We start from the raw sequence: 17,482 nt of genomic DNA on the forward strand, positions 1-17,482 counted from the left end.
CCAAATACAGCAATCAATGGACAAGGATTTAAATCTACCCTGAGAATAGTGGACATGATGGTAAAAAAACAGTCCAAAAACCATGGAGATCAGCGCAGAAGAAAAACCTATGGCCAAGATGACAGGGAGAGCCATGGCATTTATCACACTTGTCCTCTACGTCCGGATACATCACAGAAAGTCTCGACTTGGACAGATGGACTCTGTGTAAAACTTTGAACTGGATGAGCCCAAGATGAGCACAGGAAGTGGTAGACTGTACCCTCCCTATAGCACGTTCCCAACACCCCTCACTTATCTGTACTCCTAACTCCGTTTCCCACGCATTCCTAACTTTGTTACACGACTCACTACCTAACGCCAGAATGAACTCATAAATCCTAGAAATCTTTCCTCTCTGATGTGGATTGTTTGAAAACAAGCTTTCCCAAGCCTGTTCAGGAGGCGCAGAGGGGAAATCAGGAAAACATCTAGAAACGAAATTCCGAATTTGAAAATACCGAAAAAAATGAGTCACAGGGAGGTCATAAGAGTATGCCAGATTGGCAAAGCTATCGAACACACCTTCGTGATACAGATTTCTAACTTGTTTAATACCCTTGTCATCCCACACTGAGAATGTGGAGTCCAAACACGATGGAGGAAATAGATGGTTGTTGACTAAAGGACACAAAGAGGATGCACCTACAAATTTAAAGCGCCGTCTAAACTGATACCAAGTCATAAGTGTTGAGGACAACTAGATTATCAGTATATAGGGAGAGTTTTGTAGGTAAAGAGGAGTAAAGTAAAGCAGGTGAAGAGGATTCCCTACACGACAATAGTTCCAATTTAGACCAAGAAGATCCAGGAGATTTAACCCAGTAGCAGAGTTTATGGATGTGCGCAGCCCAGTAATAGAATTGAAAATTGGGTAATGCAAGTCCTCCACTAAGTCTACATTTCTGCAATAATTTACTAACCCTTGGTGGCTTCCCTCCCCAAATAAAAGTACTAATTATCTTATCCAATGAATCGAAGAATGATTTTGGCAGAGAAAGAGGCACTTGCTGGAACAAGAAAAGAAACTTCGGTAATATATTCATTTTGACGACATTGATCCTGACAATTAGAGAAAGGGGTAAGTTACCCCAATCTGAATGTTAGATTTCACCTTTGAGATAAGGGGAGTGAAGTTAGCTGATGAAAGATTAGATAAAGGACGTGTCATGTTGATACCTAGGTATTTAAACCCTTACTGACTAAATCGAAACGGTAAATCTGACTGTTGGAGAGAAAATGCTGCAGTATTGACAGGAAAACAGTCGCTTTTATCCAAGTTTAATTTATAACCAGAGACAACACCGAAGGATTCCAGAACACCCAAGACAGCAGGCATAGAGGCAACAGGATCGGTTACATACAATAACAAATCATCAGCATATAGCGACAATTTGTATTCTACACCGTATAGAACTATTCCTTTAAACAAGGGAGAAGATCTTAATGCGATAGACAGAGGTACGATAGCGACAGCAAAAAGCAGAGGGGATAAAGGACAACCTTGACGAGATCGTTTGTCTGAACCCTGGCATTAGGGGTTGAGTAAAGAAGGCTAATCCAAGAAATAAACTCATCCCCAAATCCGAACTTCCTCAAGACTGCAAACAAATACTCCCACTCAACCCTATCAAATGCTTTTTTCAGCATCTAATGAAATCACAATCTCAGGAAGCACTGCCGAATGCTTTGAATAAATTATATTAAAGAGCGTACGGGTATTGAAAAACATCTGACGTCCCTTTATAAAACCCTTCTGCTCTTCACATATAATATAAGGGATAATGTCCTCTAAACGAGATGCCATTACTTTCACCAACACCTTTACATCTGCATTAAGCAGAGACAGCGGCCTATAAGAACCACAGGAGGTTGGATCCTTACCCTCCTTAAGAAGCAGAGCTATCGTGGCTTGTGTCAGAGTCAGAGGCAAAGACACATTCCAAGGATTCGTTGAACACAGATAAAAGCAATGGAGCTAATTTTCCAATAAACATTTTAAACAATTCAACTGGAAACCCGTCCGGGCCAGGAGCTTTGTTAGATTGCATAGTTTTAACTGAATTCAAATTTCTTGAAGAGAGTGGGGAGTCCAGTTGCATGGCAGTATTCGAATCACTAACAGAGTTACAAAGGTCTTGAAGAAATGCATTCACTTTAGTATCGTCTGCAGGAAATTCAGATTTATAAGGTGAAGAGTAAAACCATTTAAAAGTAGCATTAATTTCCATGGGCTCTGTAGTGACGATATTATGAGTGTTTTTAACACTAGGTATGAGACGGGAAGCGGCCTGTCGCCGTAGCTGACGTGCCAGTAAACGACTCGGCTCGTCGCCATGTTCATAATATGAACCAGGAGTACGTAACAACAAGCGTTCCGCCTCTTTAGTCGAAATAAGATTGAATTCTGCCTGTAAGTCGATTCGCTGTTTAAGAAGTTCTGGAGAGGGGTTCAACGCACATCTTTGATCGAGACTACTGATCGCAGATGTAAGTTTATTAACCCTAGCAGTGCGCTTTTAATTACAGAGAGTGGAGTAAGAAATAATCTGCCCTCTGATACAGGAATTAAGTGTCTCCCATAACAATGAATAAGAGGTGGAGTCATTCTGACTGAAGAAAAGAAAGTCATCCATAGAAGTAGAAATGAACTCACAGAATTCACAGTCTGCTAAAAGAAGAGAATTAAATCTCCAAGGCGGTGGGCTACGTTTATAAATAGAAAGATGAATATCTAATTGTAGAGGCACATGGTCAGAAATTACAATACCCAAATAGTCAGAAGAAACTACACAAGAATCAAGAGTGCTGTCTATAAAAAATAATCAATCCTCGAATAGGATTTCAATAGGATAGCAGCTGGGAGAAGAAAGAAAACTTTTTAAGAGCAGAGTTACGGGATCTCCAGGGATCAACGAGACCGTTCTGACCCATAAAATCGGAAAATGTTTTAGACATAGCAGATTGATTCAGAGTACGGGGATTAGACCGATCAAAGTTTTGGTGAATTACACAGTTTAAATCTCCACCGAAAATCTACAGGTGAGTATTTAAAAAGGGAGATTGCTCAACAATCTATTAGCAAATTCCACATCATCAAAGTTTGGAGCGTACACATTTACCAACAACACCTGTCTTTGCATCAGAGTACCAGCAACTATAATATATCTACCGTTCACATCAGCAACAACGTTAGTGGAGGAAAACTGTGACCTTTTGTCAATTAAAATAGCGACCCCTCTTGCTTTCGAATTAAAGTTCGAGTGGAACACTTGACTCACCCAAGGGCAGAGTAACCTTTGATGATCTTTAATACTTTAAGACGTATGTGCGTCTCCTGTAAACATACTATATTGAAGTTTAAATGTTTCAAATGTATAAAATCCTTAGATGTCTTGACAGGATTACCCATACCTCTGACGTTCCAACTAATAAATCTTAAAGGCGTGCCTGTCCCAGCTATGCTGGGATCCATATGACTACTAACCATTTAAATAAAGTAAACCAGAGAAATATAAATAGCCAATTAGAGCCGAAGTGGGACCTCCCAAAGTTTATTTTAAACTTCTAATCAAAGTTTGCACTTCTAAACCAATGACAGCTTTAACGTTATTAATTGTGGAAAGACCATGGTATAGGCGGGTAATCCATGGCTAGGTGTGCATTAAACGATTTGAACGAGTGGTTCTTTTCCTCCACATCATGCATTAAATCGTTTAATGCACATCTAGCCGTGGATTACCCCTTACATATCATCTGAGAGAGACAGCTAATTCTGTATGTAAACAGATATACTTACCAATCACGACCTCTCCGAGTTGGAGAGCGGACAGTGAAGTCTTTCCATTGACTCCCCTCCAATTGAGATTCTTTTCCAGGGAGTTAGCAATCACCCTCTTCAATATGCGCCAGGTGCAGTCACGCACATACACCCCGTCAATAAGCGCCAACCAGTTTACCTGAAACCGATTTAAAAAATAATATACACTAGTATAAAAACAAATAATTAATAAGCATGTATTGCCTCGTCAACTGTGTCAGTGCTTCTCACTACTCCTGCAGTTACCCTGCCCTGTGTGTTTTCCAGCTCTACTAAAGAGTAGGTCATAACTGTTCCCTCATATCAAAGTGGTGTTCAGTGTTGTGCTTTGAGTTCGAGTGTGTCACCTTGAGAAAACAGAAATGCTCTCAGTAGCTGTGTAATTGTGCAAGTAGTTGTTAACAAAAAGGGAAAAAACTCTCACCAGATTTTGCTTGTAATCTGGGCTCTGTTGCATCCTTTGCTCCAGACTACGCAGTCGAGGAAGGTCTTGCAGGGGCAGTAAATCTTCATCAATATCCAAAGGCTGCACCTGGACCTCCTGTTAGTGCGCGCACACACACACACACACACACACACACACACACACACACACACTGCTTCTTTTTTATTTGTGCACTGAAAGTGAGAGGCGGAACAGACACCTCGGTGATACTGACGATAAAGACAGGGTTAGAAGGAAGATTCTCCAACTCAATGGAGCTGCTCAGAACCCTGACAGGGCTCACTGACTGATTCTGAAAATCCACATTCACCCTGAGAGAGACACACACACACAGTGAGTGAGAGAGACACAGAGAGAGAGACCTGTAACAGAACAGCACTAATGTACAGAACATCATCTAAACATCACACTGTCTAGGGGATGTGGTCACATGACTACTCTCACTTAAAATGTAACCATGACTCATCTGATGATGCTCGCTGCAGAGTGTGTGTGTGTGTACCGTGTATATCTGAGGTGTGAGATACACTACCCCCCTGCCCAAGTCTCCACCTCTCCAGCGGGTTAAATGTTGAGATGGAGAGGAAGTCTCTGCTGCGTGAGGAGGAGAGACAGAGAGACCTCTGGGAGAACGCCAGAACCTCTCATTGACGAGCGGTAGAACTCTACATAGGCCCTGATACACACAGACCCACAATACATGTTTATAGAAAATCACAATTAAACACACACACACACACACACACACACACACACACACAGTGGTATCACACACACCTGGAGCTGTCAAAGGAGATGGATTTGATTTAACCACAGTGTCTGAAGAGAGACTGGAGCTGTTTATAGTAGAGGAATGCAAATGGAGGGAGATTACACACCTGAGAGAGAGAGAGAGGGAGGGAGAGAGAGAAATATTAATAATAATAATAATAATAATAATAATAATCCCCTAGTTAAATGGAAGCTGACTGAATACCACTACGGTGGTCCTGGGGTCGTTTCCATAGAGTTCCTTGGAGGCGAGCTCCTCGTCCACAGTTCCCTGGAGGAAGCAGTTCGGATAAAATGCGCCTGCAATCGCCACCTGAACAACGGAAACATCACTGATACTTAATAATTATTATTATTTATTTTCTGCAGGAGTAAGTTACACTTCTTGGACTTTGTCGTCATGGTGACAATTTTAAACTCTGCATTTGCAATTTTACTTTGGATGCTTGTGCTTCTAAGGCTGTGAATTATGACTAATATTTACTGTATATCAGGGGTGCACACACTTTTTTGACTTGCGAGCTACTTTTAACATGACCAGTCAAAGAGATCTAGCTACACTAAAAATGCGAAACATATTTATTTATACACTGTGTATACTTATATATATATATATATATATATATATATATATATATATATATATATACACACATACATACATACACACACACACACACATACAATATATGTTCATGTACCTTGCATAACTGCATGAACCCTTATGGGACGCTACAATTCAGTACATTTTTGGTCATTACCTTACTCTGACGACGTGCACTGAATAGAATCAGCCAGGGTTGCATAGTCCGGACAGTAGCTGCTGGTAGCCAGCCTCAAGCAGGCCTCCAAATGATGATCAGTCATTGTGGAACGGTATTTGGACTTAATGATCTTCATGAGGGAAAAGGCTGACTCACATAAATAAGTAGAGCCAAATAATGCAGTCAAGGAGGTGGCACATTTCCTCATGTTTGGGTACTTTTCCCCTGTGAGTAAGTTCCAGAACTGTCCATGAGCCCTGGACTTCAGCTGAATGTCAGTCTGTAGTTTCAAAAAATCTCATCCTCCACTTCAGACGAGTTCAGGTGAAACAGCGCTGCAATTTTCGATGCGAGTGAATCAACCTCAACATTGTCCCTAAACGGGTAGCACATGAATGTGGCGAATGCCTCCAGTAAAGCAAAGTCTTGAAAGCGTCTGTCAAACTCTGACCGACAGCTGTCAATCTGCTCCGTGTAGCGTGCAATGTTAAACTGCGCACAAGCCTTCCTCTGCGTCTCCAGATCTGACGCGAGGTTTTGGAAGTTCCCAAAAACATGGTGCTGCAGCTTTGAAAACAGAAGTTGCATTTTCCGTTTAAAGGCATTAACTGCCTTTAATTTTTGTCTTTTCCTTGCAGCTCCAAATTAAGGTTTGTCAGATCGGTTAAAAATGCTCGGTTAAAAAAGTCCAGCAGCCACTGATCATCATTGACCTGGGTGTATTCTGCATGTTTAACAGCAAAAAGAAACTCGCTTATCTCCAGACAGAGCTCTCGAAATCTCTGCAGGAATTTACCCCTACTAAGCCATCTCACGTCAGTGTGTAGCAGGAGCTAATTGGTCGCAGTGTGCCTTCTCCAGATGTGCACGGAACAGCCGTCTTTGAAGTGATCTAGCACGTATAGAACAGGCGATCTTTGTTGCCACATCCATGATCTCTTTCATGTTTAGCATTCTTGCACATAAGGCTTGTTGGTGTATTATGCAGTGGTAGTTAAGGAAGTCAGGGAAAGCATCGTCTTCCCTGCACTCGGCAATGAATCCATTTGTGCTGCTCAACCATTGACTGATATCAATTTGCACACTGGGAGCTGGGTTTTGTCAATGAAGTCTTTAAAAGACTGAAAAATGTCCTCTCCCCGCGATTTCACTCGCTAGCCTTTAGCACTGGCGCGCTTGATCGCACACGCGTGGTGAGAGAAAAGACGAGATCTCAGACTGGCTGCCCTGTACGTCAACTAACATCTTTTTTTTAATGGCGATCTACCCGCACTTCCTTTGCGATCGACATATTGAGCACCCCTGCTGTATATATTTTGACCTGAAGAAAAAAGCCTCTTTATACACATATGCTGTTAAACTACACCTGCTCTACTCGTGTGTGTGTGTGTGTGTGTGTGTGTGTGTGTGTTACCTGCACTATGAATTTCTGTGCGTGCGCGCTGGTGTAGTCAGAGGGAAAAGTTTCGCTGATGTGCATGTTGAATTGTGACACTCGATTCTTCAGATCCTCAAACAACTCGGCCACCTCTAACACACACACACCAGAAATGATAGTTAGGGATCTGTGTCGAGAAGTGTGTGTATAGATGTGTGCGAGTGAGTGAGAGTCATAACCTCTTGTATCCGTTTGATCTGAATGCAGTTCTCTTTGCCCCACTCCAGCTCATCCTAAAACACACACACACATCAGTATCACTTTATTTATTTCTATAATCCAACACGTTATAATTCAACATAACTGTCACGATCTCCTGCCTCCCATACGCCGTGTACCGGTTTAATCTATTTCCTTATTTGGTCAGAGCTTCCTGTTCTTATTACGATGTCCTCTCTCTGACTGGTTCCTATTTCTTAAATTGTGCACTCTATCTGTACACTACACACTTGACCATCTAACACCTGGATATTTGAAGAGCATACAAACACACACACACACACACACACACACACACACACACAACCTGCGTGAAGTTGGCCCACCCCACCAACACAAAACATCGGCAGAATAGTTTGTGCTGGTTTGTGCCGTAAAAATTTTTGTTTGTGCTGCTTCAGTTCTGGAGATATTAAAAGAATATTTATAGGTCATTCTGGGGTCACTCGAACCCCCCACATGCTCCAAATTCACCCCAAATGGTCTCAATAATAATAATAATAATAATAATAATAATAATAATAATTCAAAAGAAGAAGACTATAGCGCCTAAACCTAAAAAAAATGAATGTGTCTAAACGTTTGACCGGTAGTGTATGTTTCCAATGCAAGTGCTATAGTACAGGTGTGCTGGGTTATATCTTACATAGGTCTATTAGGTTATACACGTGTCTATATGCAGTGGTTGTCAGTAAGTATACAAGAATAAGTATATAGTTATGTATCTCTTTATTTTCCTTTATTTACGTAGTATTGTTTTGGTATTATTGTTTTTTTCCATTTTATTTGATTTTTTCTGCCAAACGACTGCCCACACTCCAGTCCAGTAGGTGGCGGGAATGCCTCTTTAGCATTAAAACAAAAACGAAGAGAACTATAGCGCCTTAACCCACACTGCGCATGCGCGAAGTCGGATGAATCGGCCATTAAACTAGGAAAAGAGCTCTAATTAGCCAGTGAAGCTAAATGTTGTTCTGCCACGTCCACTTATAAAAGTAAATCATGCAATATTCTCAGACTGGGCAGTTATTGACTGAGTGAATCCATCGTTTTAAATAGAATCAAAAATAACATCGACCTATTTGCTAATCACATTTCGAATAGCTTGCTCATTAATTACACTGCGCATGCGTGGACTGGACTGCCTCCTCAAAAGCTAGCACCGCTAGCATATTTGTACAATATTAACATTAATATTGAACCAGAGGAGTGAATAAAAAAAGTTATAAAATGTTATTTCTCACTTCTCCTCCTCTTGTTCTTCTTCTCCGTGCGGGTGTGAGTTATCTTTGGTCGGTTCCTCGGTGATTCGGTCATTAGTGAACCGAGTTCCGAGAGTGAACCACTGCGCCGTCACCGCCTGCTTCATACTGATACACCTGAAACACAGGTGTTAACACCGTTAACTACACACAATACAGCACAAAACGAAACGGGTTCGGTTACACAGAACCGAATAAACTCACTTTAGTTTGGGTCCAAACGGGCCAGAACTAACACTAACACCGCTTTCTGCTCCTCAGTTCGACTTCTCGCGCTCGCGGTGACGTCACCAACGTAACGGACGTTGACGTAAATTTGAATCTGTGAGGAGAAAATAAAATAAAATAAACCCAAATATTATTTCATAAAAAGCTCCATTATTCTCTTCTTCTTAAACACGATTGAGGATAATATATACAAATACATAAAAAAAAACAGCTTTATCATTATTTTAAATCAAATCCACTTTAAAAGTGCTCCTTTCTAATTACATTTTAATTAAAAATATACTTCATCTTACTCTTGTTTAATTTAATTTTTTTAATTAATATTTAATTCATCAGTGATTGTAGTCGTGTTGAGGTTTCACGTTCTTTGTGCTTTATTATCATAAATATACACTTTGTTTAAACTTTTGAGTTTGGACACAAAATGTAAACATTCCTCATGAATCCAGAACATTCATTTGTTTATTATTTAGAAAGTAATAATTAAACAGCTGAATAAAATGATCAGATTAATCACTTGCAACATTTAGGATATGAATTTCTTGTATTGAGAGAGGTTTTTAATTATACACAGATATAAATAGATGTTGTTTATTTGTAGTTTTCATATTTGACTCAGTACATTACACCACATTTATTTAATCAACTATTTATCAAGTTTTTTCAATATTGAACTGAATGATTGTTCAATATCAATAAAAATTTTCAAATAATCTATCAACACCATCAATACATCTCATCAGTAAATAAAAATCTACATTTATCCAGCTGATCTATTGACTGGTTTATTGAAAGTTTTACAGCTTCGGCAGGTAAAGAAGCCATGGCTTTAATCTGATCTTCTGATTTCTAATGATAATTAAATGACAAAATACAGAATTAAAGAATATCTTTATTTAAATTCAAAATCACGAATCATTTAAAAATATGGACTACAAGTCATTTCTACAAGTGTTCATACAGACAGAAAGACCAGAGATGAAACGGATTTAACAGATACAGGACAATTAGGACAAGGAAAGTGAGAGAACTAGAATTATCATTTTTTTTATTTTATTTTTTTTTTAAATTACAACTGTGTTCAAGATCACAGCAAAAAGACAGTAGAGGAAACAAAGGGAAAAAATATTTCACATTTCCTGTTTAAATTCAACAGTAAAATCTCATGAACAGTAAGACATCGTGACTTTTTGAAACCGGTCGTTACATTTTTGAGTCAAACGGAGCAGGTAGTGATGAAGAAGCTGCCTCGAAAGATCATTTCTTTTCCTCGAAGAGTAAAAAAAAACAAAAAAAACATGAAATCCTAAATGCATGAAAAATAAACTATGTACATTTTATGTCTAATTACAGTGAACCTGACGGAGAGTGAAGCTCACAGAGGCGAAGTGTTCACGCTACAGCAAATTTCACCGGTTGACGCTAAACTCGCTCACTTAGAAGGTGCGTTTCTCTGTCCCGGGATATTCCTAGCACTGTGTGAAAGCTCCTGAGATGTCCAGCATGGAGACGTGTGTGTATGTTGATGTGTACACAGTACCAATGGTCAGGATGTACTGTTGTGTCCGAGTTTCTCGTTCTCCTGAAAAACACACGTGCGCGCACACGCACGCACACACACACACACACACACACACACACACACAATGGAATTGTAAAGCAAAACATTGGAATATATATCTTAATCACATCTCATAGTCCTTTTATAGAGTCTGAATCAGTTTAACTGATTCATTTCGAGTTTATTCAGAGTCGAATCACTTTCTAATGAGAATCAAATACTCATCTCAGTCTAGTTCGTTTGGAAGTGTGCGACTCTCACTAGAAAATTATTCGACTCCGAATCGTCTCGAAACGAATCAAAACCGATTCAGACTGGACAAATGGACTAATAGAAGAGAAAGAGCAACAGGAAAGAGGACAGCCTTCCTGCTGAAAGCAAACCGGATCAGAACCTTACATTAGATTGTTTTCTATATTTTTATTTTAAATCAGTTGTGTTGTTTTTCTTCTTTCTGCACTCGATTGAGGAAACACAGCAATGATAAATAAATAAATAAATTTATCTGTCCAGCTTCCTCCTCTTCGTCCCCCAGAATGACGTGTGGGTGACGGATTGACGGATTTAAAAAACGATGTCTGGGCAAACTGTGACCTCCTCGAGTTAAAAGTGAGCATCCAAGGAAATTTACTGTGTTAACTGCACTACATTCTGCAGTCACAGCACCAGAAAAAATATGTCCATCTACTGTATATGTTAACACACAAAACAAGCTTTTGAGTATTAGTTACCCTGTCTTACTGTACAAGGCACCTGCAAATAATAAAGCAAATAATTAAAAGTTCATCTATCATTTCACTTCCACTAATCAGTCTTTTGACCAGTCTAAAAATAAAAAGACTAAAAAGAAACAGACTTAGCAAGAAGAACTGAAGATATGTGGATGATGATGTCTCAGTTCCACCGCAGCTTCAACAGCCCTGGATCTTCTCCTTTAAAGCTTGGAGAAGGGCACGTCTTTCGGACTCTTCTTTTCCAGGGCTGCCCGCGCTGACTTCATAAGATCCTGTGTCTGCAACATGTTCATGTTCCAAGTAGCCTGGAGACGCAGAGGAGAAATCTCAGATTTCGACCGCTCTACTTTGTGTTTGTGGCCATACTGTGTGTGCATGGGTCTACCTTGAGACTAAAAATGCTTTTCATGTCTTAAGCAGGTTCTTACCATGTAGTCTAGGCTCTCAGTCACACTGTGGTCTCAGGAGTAGAGGAGGTTGATTTTGGTTCCTTGGACAGCGACGCGACTCCGGCCTGCAATCTCACCTGCTATTTCCAGAGCTCCAGCAATCATGGACTATCAGGGAACACACGACTGCAGAGATGAACAGAACAGAACACACACTTGCCTTCATTTATACTAAATAATAAAGGTACATGAAAAAAATACACAGTACAACCCAAAGTCACATTCTTCTGTTATCATTCTATATCTTCCATGTGTCAGTCCAGAATTTCACCTTTTTGTGATCACAGAAATTAACGCAAAATCAAGAAACTCCACAATATTCAGAGGAGCTTCCACTTTTTCAAAGTCACTGCAGATTTGGGCCAAAACATGTCATGACACATCATCACCACAACAGGCCTTCAGCACAGGTTACTCTACTTCCTGAAAAAGTGCAGACCCGGATACAAGTTACGTTCACATTCATGGGACAATTCACATTCACAGTTCCATTGTAACTGAACTCGGACCACTTTCTACAGGTAGTCTCGGGTTCGGTACCGCAGTGCACTTCCCAGTCCACATTACGACGGTCACATTACCAACTTTTCATGCAAACTGCTCTGTGTTGGACTAAACATCCAGTGGGAAAGCCCACTAGAAGAGCTACACTGCAGAATTTTTCTGTCTAAAAATGAACAAATTTCAGGTTTTGTAGCTCTTCTTTGATAAATGACAAGATGGTAATATCATAAAATAGTTCATCATAAAACTTTGCATTAAAACCAGACATCTGATGCTCACTGTGGTTTATTTAATCTTCAACAAACTGCCAATGTAAATAATTGTTCAGAGTGTGCCCCCTTGTGGTCAACTCTTTCATAGGGGCATGTACGAGTCAGAACAATCAGCCCATTCTTATCTTCTCATCACTTACTATCTCTATATATGATCATATGGACAAAAATAGCTTGTTTACAGATCTTGGTGTAAACATGTAAGCAAGCAATGTATGGCAAGTTAATGTTCCTCATACCTTCACCTGAAACCAGGCATCCTGTGTGCACAGACGAATATCACAGACTGTGATTAGATCCACTCCTGCGAAAGAAGAAATCAGATCCACAAAAAAAAAAACTTAGTAATTCAGTCTCCTGCAGCTAAAAGCCCCAGTAAAAGATAACTCTCTGATGGTTAAAGCTTTGCAGGAAAAGTGACAGCAAACAATATGGATGGAACTTCCCAGAGTTGTGGTGAGTGTATGAGATGATGGTACTTAACACTCCCAACAGACCTGCTTCCACACAAACGCCATGCACTGCCACCACCACGGGCTTTGGGCACTGCAGACACATCAAACACAAAGTTCAGTTTATATACCACAATGTATTACTCTAATAGGTTATTGATTGTACAAATACTACATGCATGTAGAACCCCTACATGCTTTGTGTTTAATTTATGTAAGGAATAAACATACAGTTACAGGAAAACAGTCAACGATCCAATGAAATGGAGTGACCGTTATCACCCTAAGGTAGAACTGCACATTCTGAAGTGTTTTATTCCCCTTATACCACAGCAAGTTGTCAACAAGCGCATTTCTTTATTAATTAAAGAAGATCATGTCATACACATTAATCTATTTTAAAGGCTGACCGACAGTGGATCTTACAGATGCCGATAACCAAGTCGGGTAGCACCTACTAATAACCGATTACTACTGAATGAAAATATAACACTCAGTGGAAAAATTAAGTTCACTTTATTACAAAAATAAACAGTACTGACCGTACCATGAAAATGTACTGCACTTTTTCTAATGAAATATATATATATATATATATATATATATATATATATATATATATATATATATATATATATATATATATATATATATATCATCAGACTTTTAATCTGAGGGTCCAGGGTTCAAGTCCCTGTTTGGGTGTTGTAGTACCCTCCAAATCTTCTGAGAGGTCCAGTGAAACCATCTAAGGTGCCTCTTTCCAGCATGTTTTGTTCAGCAAGCAAAATGGGCAAACTAAGGAAACATTCAGCAGGTTGTCAAGTTACTAATGGTTACTAGGTGAGAGTGTTGCTACCTAAGCTTTGTTACCTTTTAGCATGAAGTTGACAAAGACATGGGTGGTCATCATAGAGATTGGAGTCCATATAACAGCATCCTTATTAGACTGCGCAGAAAATCATGGGTCTGTGTGAAAAAGAGCACATTGAATGACCCCAACATGATTTGAACACGCAACCTTCTGATCTGGAGTCAGATGCGCTACCATTGCGCCACGAGGTCCCATCACAAAAACTATAGCGCACCATGGTGCAACGCATACTTGTTCATCGGTGTGGCGCTCAAGACACATTGGAACTCGGAGACAGGTGGTGGGCTGTGACTGTTGCGACTAGTGTCTGACATCTGGGCAAGAGCTCTTTCAGAGGACAAGGCACGAGCCCTTTAAAGGCATAACCTGCCTGGTTTCCCTTCCCTGGACATTAAGGGAGATTTTCAAGATCAAATGGTAGATCTCACCCCAGTGCATGAGAGTGAAGTGTGGACAACTTATACCTGAAGCGCAACTCAGGGACTCAACTGCCTATGCGATAGGACCATGGTTCAGCCTTCTTCTGGGTAACTTCACACATTTACCATTTGTACGAGGCCTTTGTGTCATTATACGTGTCAGACGATGGGCAATCAGTGGCAAAAGTGGCGTAAACCTGCTTTTTGCGAGGCATACAGAGCCAAGATTACACGTCAGTCTGTGGTGTGGAATTAACGTGTTTGTTAGAAATTTTGGTCTCCTTGTGCAGAAAAGCCAAGTTTAATTAAAAATGCTGATGCTATTCTACTTGTTCTCATACCATGACACGAAGGCATTCCTTGAACCAAGACAAGCCTCCAGAGTGAGCCTTACGAACAAGAGTTATGCTGGTAACGATTTCCAAGCGACATGCTGGTCAAAAGTGTGCTAGTTGTAAACAAAAATACGAACAAGGTCGTTAAACAGAAAGCACTGGGGTTAAGTTGATCTCAACTTAGAAACTGGCCAACATAATAGATAGGACCAAAGTTCAACATTCTCTTGGTTAACGTCACCATTTTACAGGTTTCACAAGAACCTTGTCTCTTTGTATGTCTCAGACTGCAGGCAGTCAGTGGGTAAAGAAGTATGAAGGACAGAGCCATGGTTGAACCCTGTTGGTTTGTATCCTTGAATAGTTGTGCTGAGCTGTGTTGATAGTTTGTAGAAAGCCATGAGAACCAGATGGGATGGGCCCTTTCCAAGCCAAGGGCTGAGCACCATTTATGTCTGTGAGAACCGTTGAACTAGAGCGTCCACAGGCCTGACCTACAAGCTCGAGGGTAAAGTGCGCTCTCTGTCCTCGAGCCCAGGTAGCTCAGTCGGTTGAGCATCAGACTTTTAATCTGAGGGTCCAGGGTTCACAAGTCCCTGTTTGGGTGTTGTAGTACCCTCCAGATCCTCTGAGAGGTCCAGTGAAACCATCTAAGGTGCCTCTTTCCAGCATGTTTTGTTCAGCAAGCAAAATGGGCAAACTAAGGGTAAACATTCAGCAGGTTGTCAAGTTACTAATGGTTACTAGGTGAGAGTGTTGCTACCTAAGCTTTGTTACCTTTTAGCATGAAGTTGACAAAGACATGGGTGGTCATCATAGAGATTGGAGTCCATATAACAGCATCCTTATTAGACTGCGCAGAAAATCATGGATCTGTGTGAAAAAGAGCACATTGAATGACCCCGACGAGATTTGAACCTTCTGATCTGGAGTCAGACGCACTTCCGTTGCGCCACGAGGTCCCAGCTCGAAGCCTACAGCGCATCATGGTGCAAGGCATACTTGTTCATCGGCATGGCGATCAAGACGCATTGGAATTCGGAGACAGGTGGTGGGCTGTGACTGTTGCGACTAGTGTCTGACATCTGGGCAAGAGCTCTTTCAGAGGACAAGGCACGAGCCCTTTAAAGGGATAACCTGCCTGGTTTCCCTTCCCTGGACATTAAGGGAGATTTTCAAGATCAAATGGTAGATCTCACCCCAGTGCATTGAATGACCCCGACGTGATTTGAACACGCAACCTTCTGATCTGGAGTCAGACACGCTACCGTTGCTCGCTCGCTCTATCTATTTTATATATATAAAAACAAACACACACACTATGAATAAATATTAAAGTAAATAAAAAGATGTACAGTATTTCACAATAAAGTGAGAACTCCCCTCACATTTTTGTAAATATTTGATGATATCTTTTCATGTGACAACACTGAAGAAATGACACTTTGCTACAGTGTAAAGTAGTGAGTGTACAGCTTGTGTAACAGTGTAAATTTGCTGTCCCCTCAAAATAACTCAACACACAATGTCTAAACCGCTGGCAACAAAAGTGAGTACACCCCCAAGTAAAAATGTCCAAATCGGGCCCAATTAGCCATTTTCCCTCCCCGGTGTCATGTGACTTGTTAGTGTTACAAGGTCTCAGGTGTGAATGGGGAGCAGGTGTGTTAAATTTGGTGTCATCACTCTCACACTCCCTCATACTGGTCACTGGAAGTTCGACATGGCACCTCAAGGCAAAGAACTCTCTGAGGATGTGAAAAAAAAGAATTCTTGCTCTACATAAAAATGGCCTAGGCTTTAAGAAGATTACCAAGACCCTGACACTGAGCTGCAGCACGGTGGCCAAGACCATACAGCGGTTTAACAGGACAGGTTCCACTCAGAACAGGCCTCGCCATGGTCGACCAAAGAAGAAGTTGATTGCACGTGCTCAGCGTCATATCCAGAGGTTGTCTTTGGGAAATAGTGCTGCCAGCATTGCTGCAAAGGTTGAAGGTGTGGGGGGTCAGCCTGGGCTTTGGACACTGCAGACACAAACACAAAATCAAGTTTATATACGACAATGTATTACTCGAATAGGTTATTGATTGTGCAAATACTATATGCATGTAGAACCCCTACATGCTTTGCGTTTAATATGTATTATGTAAGGAATAAACATGCGGTTAAACGAGCTTCATTTTGGTAAAATTCAAACATTCAACATTCAAAGATGGGGGGGGGAGGTTGGGGGGGTTTAGAAATCATTTGTTGCCTCAGCTGGTAAATACAGTAGCAAATGTACCAGGTCATAAATTGGCTAACGTATTGGAGAGGCAATCCAAAGTGTTCAAAGAAGAGTTGGGTCCACTACTGGAGAGAGAACTCCAGAGGCTGGTGGAAGACAAGATCATTGAACCAATGCAGTTTGCAGAGTGGGCAGCTCCCATTGTTCCAGTCAGAAAACTGATGGTTCTACCCCAATTTGTAGGGATTATAAATTTGCAGTAAATCCAGCTCTAGTGTGGAGCAGTATCCAATTCCCAAGGTAGAAGATTTATTTGCTCACTCAGCAGGAGGAAAGAATTTCCAAACAGGACATGACCCATGCGCATCAGAAGATAATACTGTACAAAAATTCCAATAAGTACGTTACAATCAACATGCACAAGGGATTATGTACTTACAACAGGCCACCATTTGGAGTTGCTTCAAGTCCAGCGATCTTCCAGCACACAATAGAAGGGATTCTGCAAGACATCACACGCGTCACAGTTTATCTGGATTGCATTCTAGTCTCAGGGGCTAATGAACATCTGCAGAACTTGGATGAGGTACTAAGTAGGATAGAAAAGAGTGGACTGAGGCAAAGAAGGAGCAAGTGCGAGTCCTTGGGAGAAGTAGAGATATTTTT

The 17,482-nt window shown here is 40.7% G+C and overlaps 1 protein-coding gene, 1 long non-coding RNA gene and 1 other non-coding gene across 16 annotated transcripts in view; all 3 read right to left on the reverse strand.

The window, feature by feature from the left end:
• LOC128634180 (piwi-like protein 1) overlaps positions 1 to 9,125 on the reverse strand; it is a 130,972-nt gene extending 121,847 nt beyond the window's left edge. For 3 of the 12 annotated variants that reach the window (XR_008397442.1, XR_008397446.1, XR_008397445.1), the window contains exons 1-8: positions 8,963 to 9,125; positions 8,741 to 8,875; positions 7,457 to 7,510; positions 7,254 to 7,369; positions 5,281 to 5,388; positions 5,082 to 5,182; positions 4,284 to 4,980; positions 3,839 to 3,998 (exon numbers count right to left, since the gene is read on the reverse strand). The gene's annotated coding sequence lies outside the window, so the exon portion shown is untranslated. Of the gene's footprint in view, positions 1 to 3,838; positions 3,999 to 4,283; positions 4,981 to 5,081; positions 5,183 to 5,273; positions 5,389 to 5,836; positions 6,670 to 7,253; positions 7,370 to 7,456; positions 7,511 to 8,740; positions 8,876 to 8,962 lie in introns of those variants that run through there. The other 9 variants (XR_008397440.1, XR_008397436.1, XR_008397439.1 and 6 more) reach the window with 9 other exon arrangements.
• Positions 9,126 to 10,760: 1,635 nt separating this feature from the next.
• Positions 10,761 to 16,799, reverse strand: LOC128634195 (uncharacterized). Of its 3 annotated transcripts, XR_008397480.1 has the most exons (5): positions 16,400 to 16,799; positions 13,004 to 13,052; positions 12,746 to 12,810; positions 11,710 to 11,856; positions 10,761 to 11,586 (listed from the first exon to the last, which is right to left on the reverse strand). It is a non-coding gene; the product is annotated as an uncharacterized LOC128634195 (long non-coding RNA). The 3 variants fall into 3 exon arrangements; XR_008397479.1 differs by lacking the exon at positions 16,400 to 16,799 and having other exon boundaries at positions 13,004 to 13,197; XR_008397481.1 differs by lacking the exons at positions 12,746 to 12,810; positions 16,400 to 16,799 and having other exon boundaries at positions 13,004 to 13,197.
• trnaw-cca (transfer RNA tryptophan (anticodon CCA)) lies at positions 13,952 to 14,023 on the reverse strand. Its single transcript has one exon. It is a non-coding gene; the product is annotated as a tRNA-Trp (tRNA).
• Positions 16,800 to 17,482: the final 683 nt, after the last annotated feature.

This window comes from Ictalurus punctatus, chromosome 12, assembly GCF_001660625.3.
Source record: "Ictalurus punctatus breed USDA103 chromosome 12, Coco_2.0, whole genome shotgun sequence".
Classification (NCBI taxonomy): Eukaryota; Metazoa; Chordata; class Actinopteri; order Siluriformes; family Ictaluridae; genus Ictalurus; species Ictalurus punctatus.